Here is a 12,161-nt window from a genome sequence, read left to right as displayed (position 1 = left end):
CAACTCCAGGAAATGCGCTCTCTAACATTTTCTTTGACTGGAATCAATAGGCTGGCCCTTCCATAAAGGAAAGCTGAAATTTTTTCAAGATTGAGAAGTTCAAATGACAAATATAATGACTGTATAAAAATCAATTTTTCAACATGAAGTCTTGCTCCTGTGAAGCAGTCATCAACAATTTTGCAAATGTCTTGATCCAGCTTTGCTACATCTACCGGAATTGTAAGGTCAATTTCCTTGAGACCGAAGTAAAAAGTGTTCACCGAAGTATTAGGCAAAACATCACCAGGATTTACCATAATGCCCTCAGCCACAAAAGAAGTAATTATTAAACATGATTCCTCTTGAAGATTAATCTTAATGAGCTGCAACTGAACAACTGTTTGTGATGGACCAAAAAGGCTCTGGTGTGGCTCTAAACACTGCAGTGTCAATAGTAGTAAGCACCATTCGGGCAGGAACCTTATCATCAAAATTTAGTATATGAACCTTCTGCTGAAAGCTCGAGCCAATCCCCAATTTCGTAGCGCGCTACGAAACCACCTAAACATGTAGCGCTGCGAAGCTGCTAAAAGAATTCTGGCGCTACGAAAACACCCTTTCTTTAAGCTAGGCTAAAAAAAAATTTGGCAACAGCATTTTCAGTGATAACAGTGGCTCCACTTGGGATAGTGTGCCCTTGTGGTACACTAAGAACTCGCAGGTCCAGTGCCTTATCCATTTATGACAAACAGAAATTTGCTTGACAAGCATGACTGTAGGAGAAAGAAAGCTACATCTACTGAAAAAAGAAATGCTCAGTTAACCTTGAGCTTATTTGCATTTACCTCTACCTACCTACCCTAACCATTTCAACTTCTTTCTGTTCAATCAATATGAAATTTCCAATGTAACCAATCCTCTGTTTTATCTGACATTTGACTTCTTTGACTGCATCGGAGTTCAGAGTCAATATGATATTGTGATGACCGCTGCCACTGAAATTGTCTCTGATCTTCTTTGAAAAACTGAAAAACTGGAGAGTAAAACTCTTCCATGTAATCAGCTACAGGATCCCAGAATACATGACCAGCTTGTTTTTCCTTGTAACTTTCCAGCTGTACGAACTGATCTTCAACCACAATGTTTAGTTCTTCAATCGTGAAAGAGAAAGGAACCAGCATAGTCTCCCTGCATTCTGCCATAGAAAACTTCTGAGAATAATGATCATGATCATGAAAATTGTATGCCTGAATTTGTCCTTCTAAACCTTCAATTTCTTTTTCAAGGTCCTCAGCAAATTCATCCAAAAATCTCATCCTATCCTCTGCCTTGCAGTCAAAAGATTTTAGATATGAGGATAATGACAAAGAAAAAGATTCATTTATTTCTTCTTTACTATGATCATCATTCCATTGTTTGAAACCTTCAACTGAGGGAGAGTCTGCCACCAACTCTGACCTATCTATCCATTCCTCCAAAAACATGAACCAAAGGTCTTGAAATGACTTAATGGATTTGGCAGGAAAGCATTCAACCCACTGTTTGCACTTCCCTTGAAGTGAATCATAGAATAACCTTATACAAACATCCTCATGTTTAACTCTAAGAAGCTCTAAAAATTCACAAAAATCTGATATATGCTTCAAGGTTAAACTCAAATCTTCTCCGTTGAATTTGGGACCATTCCTTAGAAAATATGCATCCTTGGGAAAATGATTTGGGAAACCATGAATTCCTGAGAAATCTATGCATGCATACCTTGAACTAAGAATGGTAGCTTCTGGATCCTTCATAACTCCAGTGGAATCACCATGAATGTATGAACTTTGAATTCTTCAACAATGGAGTCACCAAGGTAGTTTTGCAGCCTCGAAAACCTTCTTTGAACTCCTGCTACCTTCAGAAATTCAATCTTAAAATTACGGGAGAGAGTAAGCTTCAGGCTCCCGGCAGACGCACCAAAATGTTATCACAAAATCAGTACTAAGGGCTGCTACTTAGCAAGATTTCATGAAACTGTTTCAGACCAGACTTTAGACTAAGGTTTAGCCTCCTTAGTCAGAGAGGGCTCTCTCACAGATTTTTGATATGCATTAAGGGTAAGAAAAGATGGCTAACTCTTTTAAACAACACATGAAAAATAAGATGGTTGGACAAATATCAAATTAGTCTTCATTGGGCTTATGGAGTCTCACCCATTTCAGTAAACAAAAGCACTGTCATTTCATGGAAGTCAAGGCTCTTTACATCAGATGTTCAAACATACTTTACATAAACCACAGCTTGCCAAGCATACAGGAAGTCAGAGCATTAAACATGAATTCTGAGTGATTATGCTGTAACAATACTGTAAAAAGAACACTAAGAGAATAAACCACCATACACTTGAACAATATGATCTATTGAGAATCTTGAGAAGAAACAGCAGCTGTTTTTCTATTACTGTAATAAGTCTTTTACATCAGCCAAAATGAAACTCTCTTTTTCATAAATCTCCAACCCCTATTACATCCTAATTTGATCCCTTTATAGGAATACCTTCTTTCCTCTCTAGAGCGAGCTCGAAGGCCCTATTAACTACTCCTACATGCTATTTAACTAATTCATTAATTACAAACATGCTGAGCTGTAATTACATAAAATCCTAATCAAACTAAAACACTAATTCCATTCTCCTCGTAACATGATTCTTCTTGGATCCTTGACAGCTGTCTTCCTTTAGTTAGGCTGAGATGTGTTGGAGGAACATTCATTGAACAAGCTGACCTCGGGTGCTAGCTGTGCAGATGACTCATAAATTGGCAAACCTGAACACCCTATTTTCACGGTCCCTGTCTTCCATTTTTCTTTACCATTTAAAGAGCACACTCCAAGTTCTTTAATACCTTTAATAACCACGTATAACACCATATGCCTTATGATCTGGATGCTTAGTGAACTGAACAGGTGTCTGCAGTTGCTTGTTGGCCCTTAATATAATATGTTTTCCATCACCCTGAAATATAGGAAACTGTTCCTGTTTGTCGGTCTTTGATTTGCCTCACCATATTCGAATCCAAAAGAGCTTGCCTTTTATCTTTAATCGACCAAAATAGAGCGGACTACCACATCTTCGATGTGCTGTAGGCTATACTGATAGACATGTGTCTCTCTTTCAAGTTTCTCAATCATCTCACCAACATAGCTTCTCTGCGTTTAAAATCATCACCTACAGCAGTTTCGTAGCGCGGTACGAAACTGCTGTGTGATTTAAAAAACACAGTCTTCCTCTAAACCCCTCACAAAATTGAATATCTGTTGTTTTCTAGGCTTCACGGTTCACCATTTGAAAAATACAAAATACTGCCATCCTTCTTTTGTTTTTATTCAATGCGCACTCACCTTTTAACGACACCAGTTAACATAATTCCAGCTCTTGCCACATCTCTATCCCGGTGTCACTAATAATGGCGGCCTTGTGGCAATCAAATCCTTATAAAAACCACTTGACACTTGGCATTTAATCACTGCATTCCATAAGAGAAAATTCTAAAGCTGATATTGTCAAACAGTTTACGCGCCTTCTCCATGCTACTGCACATAAAAATCAAGAGTAATTTTAATGTTTTGACCAAGTTCAACATTACGTGGGCATGGATCCACACTTGCAATTTCCTGTGCCAGAGAAAGATTTGCTGAGCCTGAGGATAACGCACGTTCACGGACATGGCAATGTAGAGCATCCATTCGTGCCTCATGATCAAATGTGCAGCCTTCCAAGAGGCCACGAACTCTGCGGTTCTGAATATTAAGATAATGCCAAACTGGATCTGACTCGGGCTCCAACTCCAGCAAAAACCTGATGGTATTCTCAAACTAAGTGGACAAGATACATCAGATGCAACAGGCAAGGTATTTACTAATTTCATCCATTGCAGAGACCAGCATTTCACCAAAGGATAGAAGCAAAGAAGAAATAGCAAACGCTGATCCACTGCGTTCAAGAATAGAAACTGGCACCCAATATTCATCATTGACAATATCTGATGTAATCGTTTTCATCCAAGAGCAGAGCCTCAATATGAACACCTTCATAACTTCGGTTCGTAATGCAAACAATGTTTGCACTGCATTCAAGGGTGCGCAGTCCTTCCCTTACAATTCACTTTCATGTCTTCAATATGTGCATTAATAATGAACCAACGTGCTTGATAAGATTCACGACATTTTCATCTATATCAGTCATCTGTAAAGCAAATGCAGAGTTAGAGCAGGCTAATATTTTGCTCCCAACGAGCTGCCAACACTTGGAAACCTATTCTCTCTTAACTTAGAAAACACAAGATCACCATTACACATTACTTCAAAAGCCCCTGTGCCTTGAAGAAACGACTGCAATGCATTTCCAAGAAGCCAGGTAGTTGCGATAACTCCAAAGCGTTTCTGTTTCAGAGAGTAGTACCAAGGAAGGGGTGTTGTGTATCCCAGTCTAGGAAAAATGTGATCCCCTGCAGTAATAAACGCAATGATGCCTATCTGTAACACTGGCACAAACCTGCTGAGCACGCGCTTCAATAATGGTGGGGGGGTAATTTGAAAGTTCCACATCAACTCCAGGAAATGCGCTCTCTAACATTTTCTTTGACTGGAATCAATAGGATGGCCCTTCCATAAAGGAAAGATGAAATTTTTTCAAGATTGAGAAGTTCAAATGACAAATATAATGACTGTATAAAAATCAATTTTTCAACATGAAGTCTTGCTCCTGTGAAGCAGTCATCAACAATTTTGCAAATGTCTTGATTCAGCTTTGCTACATCTACCGGAATTGTAAGGTCAATTTCCTTGAGACCGAAGTAAAAAATGTTCACCGAAGTATTAGGCAAAACATCACCAGGATTTACCATAATGCCCTCAGCCACAAAAGAAGTAATTATTAAACATGATTCCTTTTGAAGATTAATCTTAATGAGCTGCAACTGAACAACTGTTTGTGATGGACCAACAAGGCTCTGGTGTGGCTCTAAACACTGCAGTGTCAATAGTAGTAAGCACCATTCGGGCAGGAACCTTATCATCAAAATTTAGTATATGAACCTTCTGCTGAAAGCTCGAGCCAATCCCCAATTTCGTAGCGCGCTACAAAACCGCCTAAACATGTAGCGCTGCGAAGCTGCTAAAAGAATTCTGGCGCTGTGAAAACACCCTGTCTTTAAGCTAGGCTAAAAAAAATTTTGGCAACAGCATTTTCAGTGATAACAGATAGTATTAAGCTTCAACCAAGTGGAAACTTCTTTTTCATATTCAGGAAGGCTTGTCTAAACATATTATTGAATTCCAAACAATTTATTTCAGCAAGAAACATTATGTATTCTATGGATTTTAAAGTGGCTAAAAATTTCTAATTTGAAAACAACGATCCCAATACACATAAGGACCTTATAGGGGTTATAGACTTTGGAGATCGCTTCTAATTGTGGTTTTATTTGAAGGAATTATAAGGTTACAGATGAAGGAATACCCTATTTCATTCTTCAAACTAGCCTTTGGAGCGATGCCAATCATCCTATTGTTTTACCTAACTCTAACCCATTATTAGATTATCTTTGATAGTGTAGAAAATGTTAGCTCAATAGGTGAGGGTATTATCAAACTTATATCCCTCCATTGATGGAGGAAATTGGCCACATAAAATTTGAAGGGAATTCATTCAAGTGGTCTCATGAGAAATTGTATTCTACCACTATTCCACTAGTTGTAACCACTAAACCCATCGGGAGTTGCATTTAGAATTAAAGAACCTAAAATATGTTTCCAAATACTTATTAACAACTTACATCTAATTATTAGTTTGGGAGTGATAGGAAGTGCTAAGATGTATTTGAATGACTTGGAGCCCAAATAAATATTTCCAAAAATTGCAAGTGAAATTGGGTTTATGGTCTATTACAATAGATTGTATCACATCGCAGAGTTAAAATTTATTATCCATGAAGACATGAGTCATAAGGAAGCTTTAAAGGGGTGTTGGAGAGAAAAAAATGATCATATTTGAAAATGAAATCAGTCATAACCATGGTAATTGATTTATTGTAGATTTAGGTAACCCCACAATGAAATTCATGTGGCTAGATGAATAGTTAAAGATTGTAGCTATCTTGCATTTTTCTACTTTTCCTTTTGTTTTTGGCAAATGTTACATTCTGTCACAAAAGCATGCGTTTAATTCTTCATGACTTACCAAAAAAATGAATGTTTCATATATTCGTACATTTCATGGAAGCTAACATGACATAATATTGGAGATACAGGGATTTTAGATAACATCATTTATTTAATGATGGAATGTTTTCTCAAATACATATGTCCTTTATTTTCATTATGCCAAGTGTAGATCAATGGTGCTATTTATAAATTTTGGATTAGGTGGGTGATCTAGGAATATATGAACCATTTCTTTTGGACCTCATTCAACCATTCTACTACTATAATGAAGGAAGTGAAAAGGGTGATCATTTCTCTTCATACTTTAAAGAAACAATGTCTTCTACCACATTCTCCTTTCCCATTTTATAAAAAAACTCATAATCATAGCCCAAAATTTTACTAACTCATTTTCATTTCCATAAGAATGAAATCCTTTTCTTTAGGAAGTATTTCAAGCTATAATGATTAGTTTTAATTTGGAAATGCTTCCCTAGTAGGTAGGGATACTAGATATGTACAACATGCAAGATAACCATCATTTCTTTTGTATAGGTGCATTTCCTTAGTGCTTCTCACAAAGTTGCTTGTTGATAAAAGTTACCTCTTGCATGAGGAATACCCTAATGCTATTACAAAATGCATCACACTTGAAAAATAAATTTTTGGTGAGGTCTGGAAGAGAAAGTATTGGGGGTGTAAATATCACCGGGGATTCACTGGGGGAGCAATACTGTACCATGTGGGTTCATATTGGGGGATATATATTGATGAAACACTGACATAATATATTGGGGGATATAAAAGGGGTAAAGGGTTTTTATACTGACAGATATAAAAAACGGAGCTCAAAGTTAATGAAAAAATATAAAGGCGTATATTTAAAATATTAATGAGAAAATAGATACCTACAATATCTAGTGGATGTAGGGGTTTTGTAAATTGGAAGGTGTATTGGGTTCATATTGGTAGGGGGTTAAACAATGTGATTTTTAGAGGTATTTTCCAATATTTAATAAAATTAAGGGTATTGTTTAGTATGACATGAACACACGTGATATGTTAGAGATTCATTGAGTGAATCCCCAATGGTACACATAACATTCTTCAAATATTGGATCTATGGCTTCATTCCAATTGAAAGAATTTTTTTATGCAAGTTAGTCATGGTTGAGGTAATATTTTCATAGTTGTAAGGATTGAGGAGTGAAGGGGGAGGGGGTAGAAATATTGAGGGGGAGGAGAGGAGCTGAGATATAGTGAGAGGAAAAGGGGACATATGGTGGATGGAGGTGAGAAGATGTAAATGATTGATGATAAAGGAGGTAGAGTGGTGGACAGGAAGGAAAGGATGGAAAATCCATTAGAGAGTTGGAATAGGAGGTGATAATAGAGGGAATGTGGATGGGCATGGGATGAAAAGAGTGATGGGGGAGAAGAAAGGGAGATAGGTAAGATTAGGAGAGGTGGCATGAGAGGTTTGGGTGAGAGGGGAAAAGGAGGAGGCAACGAGAAAAGATGAAGGGTAAATAGGTAGGGGAGAGGGAGTGGTGGGCATGAAGGATAAGTGGAAGGAGTGAAAGGGGGGGTGAGGGTGAGGAAAGAAAAAGGGAATCTGAAGGGGAAGAGAGAAGGTAATGGTTGGACAGAGGGAAAGGGGAGATGTGGTGGGATAGGGGAGAGTGGAAATGAGGGGTAGAGGGTTTGGATGGTTTAAAGTTAGTAAGGGAGGAGGTGATCAAAGAGGAAAAGAAGATGGACATGGGTGGAAAAAGAGCAAGGGTGAGAAGAGGGGTAGATAGGTGAGATAGTGGGAAGTGGGCATAAGGACATGGTGCAAAAGAGGAAAAGAGGGAGGAGGTGAAAGGAGACAAATGGTGGATGGGTAGGGGAGAGAGATAGGTGATCCACCAAGATATAGGTGAGACCAAGAGATGTAGGCATGAGGGGTTGGAACAAAATGGGAAAATGGAGAGGAGAAGGGAGGAGTTAGATCATTTTTAGGGCCCTTGGACACGTACCTTTTACTCAAAACCACGCAATGGCATTGATATCCACAATAAAAGTCTAATCATACTCTTACGAGGCCATGATTGGTTGTTTGAGGAATCCTTCTTATTGCTAGATGGCTAGAATATTCCTTTAGGGCCTACTATTCATGTTTCCTCTCATGGCCTTCTCCAAGGCCATAAGATTCATACATAGTACTAAAAAATGTAAGTGGTACCTACATAACTAGTAAAAGAAAATGATGCCCTCAATAGGTCATTTGTAGCCTTTTGGATGGCGTTCTTAGCCTTATAAGCCTGTAAGCTTTCATTAGGTCCTATCTCTTATCTTTATTCCCCTGAAAAGATCCAACTTCTAAAGACTCATACTCAATGTTCTAAAATCTATAATGTTGGTTATTCCCATTAGGAGACCAAGGATACCCTTGAAAGATCCTTTTTGTTGAATCAACATGTTGTTTAGGTTTATCTTGGTATGTTGTTCCTTGTTTGGTGATTTGGTTTCCTCCAGTTTAGATTTGGAATGATAAACCTAGTGGTTTGGTTTGCAAATACATTAAAACCTCCATTTTTCTAAATGTCTCTAAGTTTTATGCTATTTTTATGTAGGCTACATAAATCGACCATCTATGATCATAAGCACATATAGAGTTGACATATAAAATTGACAATGCAAATTCAGACTATATACTATTTTAAAAATCTAATATTGCTTTTTTTAAAGTATATTTTTGTCTTTAGATATATAGAAGTCTTAGAATACAGGCCTCATTTATTTCTACTATAAATTTGTATTTTCTTAACCATTTTAAAATTAAGTTATGTGTTTCACTAGTACAAAACTTATATGTACATTCTAAAAATAATAAAATTATGTGATATCGTTAAATCTTACTTAACCCCCTTAGATATTTTGTTAATGTATGAGGCCAATGTCTTTTAAGGTCCATTAAATAATTAGTTAAGTATTTCATTGTAAAAAGGAATCATTTTTATTAGAAAGACCCAAATTAGTTGGTTGTTTCATTATAAGGGGCCCATGGGTAGATACGATGCTTTATAAATAACTATATATAAAGTTGAAGATGGTGTGATATTTCATAAGAAAAGGTCATTTTATTTGGAACATTGCTTCTCATGGTTGGTCCCTTAAGAAGCAACTAAACACATTTCTCTATTATTTTCTAGTGAAGAATGAGATATTTCTTATGGTTTGTCTCTCCTACAATATGACTATATTCCAACAATAAAATGGCTTGTAATTTCAATAGTATAATCACTTCATAACTAAAAAAATTATATAAAATAGTCATAAATTTTGAAAAAGTAAGAAAATTCCATGATTTAGGCATGCAAGGCCTACTCTATTATAAACATGTTCATTATATTTTGCATGAATATTATTTCTATAATTAAAAATTATATTTAAGAAAAAAAAAACTAATTCATTTTATTACCTTTCATTTTTTTATTACATTCAATTGTTTTTTCAAAATATTTTGAATCATCTCTCATAATTATTAAATCTTCCTTTTTATATAATCTTCCTTTTTATATATATACACACTACACTACATTTCATATATGCATTAACACTACATTACATTTTATGTATGCATTATAAGAAATCATCATCAACTTACACACATTCACAAACATTTTCTCTGTTCCACTTGATTATTACATTAATGATGAAAAACCATTATCAACTTACACCCATCCACCCACAATCATTTTGTAAAATATAAACTCTTACTTAAAATTAAAATGAACCAACACTAATTTCAAATGATGTTTAAATGGCTCACATAAAGTACTTTTCACACAAATATAAAGATGTGTGGAAAACATTTGCACTCAGGTTCTTTGATGGGCCGAGTTAAAAGAGACAATGTGGGTGCGGGGTAGTTATAGGTAGATTGTAGTTTTATGGGCCATATTAATTGCAACAAAGTGGCTCAGAATCAATAAGATTAAGGTATTTGGACATGCTAAGGAATAATTGATTGGGTCAAAGATTATACAAATTTATGTCTACTAATTATAAACAATTAGATGAGGTGAATTAGAACTTTGGTAAGAGCAAAACTGGATGGGGATCTCTTATCCAAAAGAGAGATTACTATGGAGATAAGTTCTACTTCAATGAATTTGTACAGAAAAAGTTGATAAATACTAGAAGCATCAATTTTTCTTAGGAGGCAGAATTTGGATTCTGATTTCAAGATAAGATTCTTTGTAAGGGATTTTGTTGTATGATGAACTTAGTGTTATCTAGATAGATTTTATTTTTTTAACCGCTTAAAGTTATGACAATTTTTGAACAGAAATGCAAAAAATTGTGATAAAAATAAGATAAATAAAACCAGAACTAGTAAGTAATTAACAGTTGCAGATGGAATGTATAATCAAAGTATGTACTATCTTTTTTATAATATAAAAAGTAATATTTTTTCACTGAAAATAGAAAAGTACTTTTCACACCTCAATGTGAGAGATTTAAGTTGTTCTAATATCCACAACTCTGGAAGAAAACAATTTTATTCACTGGAATAGAAGGGTAATCACATACATCGACGGCGAGAGAGGTGTCAACATTCTTAAGAATGTTGTTATTCATTCAAGCCCAATAGTACTTAATCTTGAATGTACAAGCGTAATACAAGAATCTGAGGAACCCTAATCCGGCTGGAATGGAAATGATGAATAAAAACGAAAACCCAATTCTCTGCCATTGGGTAGTCCTATGGACTCTGGAGCCGAGGGTATACATCCGGTTCTGGCATCACGCATTCGTTGTCATTGAACTTTTGAAGTACACGCGAAGAGGAAAAGCCACCCACTTTTTAATGAAAAATTACCTTTGATTTTCTTCAACAGAATGTCAGATTGTACGCTCCCCGTAGCCGTTGGTCCAGCCTGCAGAAGCCAATTATTGTAATTCTTCATACCCCAAAACATCGCTGTACTATGATATGCGCATGCATTCATTGAATGGCAATTATAGCACCGGAAAAAACAATACAGCTGGTTAAATTATTTCATGTGTAAAGTCATGTTAGCCAAATCAATATACTAATCACCTGTAAGGTTATTAATTTGATTCAGTCCCGTGTAATTAAAGCTGAAAACTTGAACCACGTTGCCAAAACTGGGATGTTGCATTACAAGGTTCCAGTATGTATAGTTTACTTCAGTGGCGTAATTTGTTATGGTAACCTTAGCAAGCCAGTGATCTGTGCGGCTCGCCTTCAAATGGCAGTGCATTTTCCACACATGTGAGGACTGCAACGTAGCAGAGGCTTATGGAGACTTTTCCTATCTCCACCCTTCAATATTAACAAAATATTCAAATTCTACTAATTAAATAGGTTCACTCATAACCCAATACCCTTTGAAACGTTTTGTTTCCTGGTAGACGAAGTAAAAAATATGTGAATTTTTTTCCTTCACATTTAAATGTAAAATTCCAACATTTAAATGTAGAATTTCAATGATAATCTGATAGTCACATATAAATTAAAAAATATAGTGTTGAATTTTGATGGTGGAATGGGTTAACACTTTAGTATTTTATATTAAAGTAGATAATTCTTTCACAAAATGCAAATATACATGATATTTATATTTATATTTTTAATATTTTTTAAATATCGTTCGTATATTATGAATTGTAACTGTTCTAGTAAAATTTAAGGAAATGTTTGCATTGTAGCAGATTTGATCTCTACAAGCATGATAGATCTTGAGTTAAATAAATCTAAATTAGTAGTAGAAATAATTTTAACATAGGAAAAACCTACTAATTTTTTTAAATTGAATCAAAAACTCATGAAAGAGAGAGTTTATAAATAAAATAAAAGATGTATCAATGTTTATTAATAAAGTTCATAAAAATTCCCCCCACAAAGTGTCACAAAATTAAAATTAAAATTAAAATTAAAAAAAGTAATGGACAAAGGACAAAATAACAGAAAATGGAGGTTC

The sequence above is a fragment of the Pinus tabuliformis genome, chromosome 1_2 (assembly GCF_031772625.1).
Source record: "Pinus tabuliformis cultivar Carrire ecotype Pingquan chromosome 1_2, CPIR1, whole genome shotgun sequence".
Taxonomy (NCBI): domain Eukaryota; kingdom Viridiplantae; phylum Streptophyta; class Pinopsida; order Pinales; family Pinaceae; genus Pinus; species Pinus tabuliformis.
The sequence above is the reverse complement of the archived record's forward strand: the minus strand, read 5'-3'. Positions refer to the sequence as shown.